At 41.2% G+C, this 3802-nt stretch overlaps 1 protein-coding gene across 1 annotated transcript in view; it reads left to right on the forward strand.

Annotated features, from left to right (window-relative positions):
• LOC107656814 (5-hydroxytryptamine receptor 7-like) overlaps positions 1-3802 on the forward strand; it is a 45240-nt gene that overhangs the window by 32589 nt on the left and 8849 nt on the right. The gene's annotated exons all lie outside the window — the stretch shown is intronic.

Below are 3802 nucleotides of genomic sequence, written 5' to 3' on the forward strand. Positions count from 1 at the left end.
TAGTCTTTGCAACTTTACAGATCTTCTTTATGCACCAAGAGCTTGTAACACTCCAAAGAGAAAGGAAAAATTGAAATCGCATCATATGACCCCTTTAAATCACTTGCTCACCAATGGAATTGAATTGTCTTGGTGACAGAAGCTTCCAGTGCACAGACAGGATTACAAGTGACAAGACACATATAACAAAAATAAAGAAGTGATTAAAAAATAAATATGTGAAAAACAATACACAATATAGTGTATGTACAGATGTGCTATATACAAATTATGCAAGGAAATTTGAATAGACGTAAGATATGTTAAATCAATAACATATGTATAATAAATATAAGTACGGATAGTGGGTATTGCACATGTTTTATTGCACAGTGGGGGGAACATTTAACTGTTCGTGAGGTAGATGACCTGAGGGAAGAAGCTTTTCCTATGATCTGGCTGTTTTGGTGCTCAGTGCTCTGTAGCGCCGACCAGACGGCAACAGTTCGAAGAGGTGTGCTGGGTGTGAGGGGGCCTGAATTATTTTGCCAGCCCTTTTGCTCACTGTGGATGAGTACAGTTCTTGGAGAGAAGGGAGGGTTGTACCAATGATTCGCTCAGCAGTCCGGACTACACTCTGTAGTCTTCTGAGGTCAGATTTGGTAGCTGAGCTGAACCAGACAGTTATAGAAGTGCAGAGCATGGATTAAATGAGAGCAGAGTAGAACTGTTTCAGCAGCTCCTGTGGCAGGTTGAACTTCCTCAGACTTGCTCACCAATGGAATTGAATTGTCTTGGTGACAGAAGCTTCCAGTGCACAGACAGGATTACAAGTGACAAGACACATATAACAAAAATAAAGAAGTGATTAAAAAATAAATATGTGAAAAACAATACACAATATAGTGTATGTACAGATGTGCTATATACAAATTATGCAAGGAAATTTGAATAGACGTAAGATATGTTAAATCAATAACATATGTATAATAAATATAAGTACGGATAGTGGGTATTGCACATGTTTTATTGCACAGTGGGGGGAACATTTAACTGTTCGTGAGGTAGATGACCTGAGGGAAGAAGCTTTTCCTATGATCTGGCTGTTTTGGTGCTCAGTGCTCTGTAGCGCCGACCAGACGGCAACAGTTCGAAGAGGTGTGCTGGGTGTGAGGGGGCCTGAATTATTTTGCCAGCCCTTTTGCTCACTGTGGATGAGTACAGTTCTTGGAGAGTAGGTAGGGTAGTCAGCAGTCCGGACTATCAGCTGCAATCTTCTGAGGTCAGTTTTGGTAGCTGAGCTGAACCAGACAGTTGTTGAAGTGCGGAGGACGGATTCAATGATGGCCGAGTAGAACTGTTTTAGCAGCTCCTGTGGCAGGTTGAACTTCCTCAGTTGGCGAAGGAAGTACAGCCTCTGCTGGGCCTTTTTGACAATAGAGTTGACAATACAGTGCTGTCCATGATGGTGAGTGGGGGGAGAGCAAGGGTTTCCTCCTAAAGTCCATGATCATCTCCATTGTTTTGAGCGTGTTCAGCTCCAGGTTGTTAAAACTGCACCAGACAGACAGCCACTCAACCTCTTGTCTGTAAGCAGACTCGTCACAGTCCTGAATGAGGCCGAAAAGTGTGGTGTCGTCTGCAAACTTAAGGAGTTTGACAGAGGGGTCAGTAGGGGTGCAGTCGTTGGTATACAGGGAGAAGAGCAGTGGGGAGAGAACACATCCCTGGGGGGTGCCAGTGCTGATGGTGCGGCTGTTGGATGTGAATTTACCAATTCTCACTAGCTGTTACCTATCTGTCAGAAAGCTGGAGATCCATTGACATAGATAGAGCTAGGAACAGGGAGCTGGGTTAGTTTAGTCTGGAGGAGTGTTGGGATGATGGTGTTGAAGGCCGAACTGAAGCCCACGAACAGGATCCTCTCCCTGTTTTGTCCATGTTGCAGGATGAAGTGCAGTCCCATGTTGACTGCATCATCCACGGACCTGTTTGCTAAGCCATAGCTCGCTAAGCCATAGCACGGACCAAGCTTCAGATAAGCACTTTAAGCGACTTTATGACCACAGATGTTAAAGCAGCAGGTCTGTAGTCATTAAGTCAAGTAATGTTGGGTTTCTTTGGGACGGAGGTGATGGTGGAGCACAGGGCCGTGCAGAGACCTTTGGAGGGGCAGGTATAAAAGGGGCACATGGAGCATGGCTTTTAATAACAAATGCTTCTGTATTGATAGCAGCAAATGCCGTGACGCAGTTTTGAAAAAGAAACACAGAACAGAAAAGACAATTTTAAGTTTAAAAGTTAAATAAATATTTCTTTGCACCTCTTAATCACTCTGAAAATAGAAACGGAATTAAATTAGGCCTATTATTATTATTGAGTTTACAGGGTATGGTGGTTTTGCTGTTGTAAACACTACTGTTGTTGTTGTAGAAAAAAATATTTCTGTCTTATTTAAAATAGAATTATATTATAATCCTGTTCTGAATTTATAATTTTTTTTAATTATAATGATGATAAAAACAGGATTGATAAGTAGCCTATAAATCGGAGGATGAGAAAATCAGTATAAGCCTGTTTTATCAGGGTTGTGATAATTATTTTTAAGGCACTCTTATTATACCGTAATAAAAAAAGTTATAAGTTAAAGTAATAGTTTTTTAGTCAGATAACATAAAGACAAGACCCCTCGATGCACTTTAATCTTTTCCCAATCAAACAGCAAGAACGAAAGAGAACAGGCACCTTTGTTTATATTGCTGCGTGTAGAACATTAGCTGCATTTTTAATATTTAATTTTAAAGAAATGTAATTTCGTCCCCAGCACTTTATTCGGCCAGGTGTGGTCACGTAGAGGTTTCTAGATTTCAATTCAAAGAGACAGTATCGATAGTCTATGCATGACCTGACGTTTTATTCGTATCCAAAATGAGGAGAAGTGAATATCTGGAGCGCTTAACACTGTATGTTTAATTCATACTCGAAGCCGGAGGGCGCTCTCGTGCAGAAAGTCCATAACAGACTCATAGAAGGAATGACTTATGACGTGCTGGAAACCCTAATATGAACAAAAGCATCCGGCTATCTATCGCTGTAGCTGAGCTGAATAAAAAGCAGAAAAAAACATGAAGACAGTAAACACACGATTGCGAAAATATACGGTTTATGTGTGTTTTTCAAGTTATGTCCAGGTAATAAATAAACTTTATGAATAATGCAATACTGATTGACATATCATTTAGTAGCCTATAGAAACTATAAATTTCCTGCCTTATTCTGTTATAAAAATGGGTAAAAGGTGCTTGTAGTAGCCTTTATAAACCGATCATAAAATTGTCATTAGGAAAATATTGAACAAAAATATTATAGCCCCTTGCTGGAGCTAACCTTACTTCCACAGGCTACAGTGGATAATTTATTATTCATTCATTTTACTAATAGTTAGATTGGGCAGGCCTTCACAAAATGGTGCTTAATTACAAAAAAAAATAAAATAATTTGCTTTGACAAAAGGGCACTTTAGGCATCAAGGGGAAAGGGGCAGGTGCTCAAGCACCCATCGCACGCCCCTCTGCATGTGCCTGGTGGAGCATTTGAAGCAGGCAGGGACTTCGCACAGCTCCAGTGATATGTTGAAGATCTGTGAGAAGATGGGGGCCAGCTGGTCAGTACAGATTTTCAGAAAGGCTGGTGTCACACCGTCTGGGTCTGGTGCCTTTCTTCTCTTGCTCTTTCTGAAGACCTGGCGCACATCATCTTCACTGATCTGGAGTGCTAGAGGGGGGGAGAGGGGGGTTGCCGGAGGTGTGTATGGCGTTTTTTC

The sequence above is a fragment of the Sinocyclocheilus anshuiensis genome, unplaced genomic scaffold (genome assembly GCF_001515605.1).
Source record: "Sinocyclocheilus anshuiensis isolate Anshui unplaced genomic scaffold, SAMN03320099.WGS_v1.1 scaffold1136, whole genome shotgun sequence".
Classification (NCBI taxonomy): Eukaryota; Metazoa; Chordata; class Actinopteri; order Cypriniformes; family Cyprinidae; genus Sinocyclocheilus; species Sinocyclocheilus anshuiensis.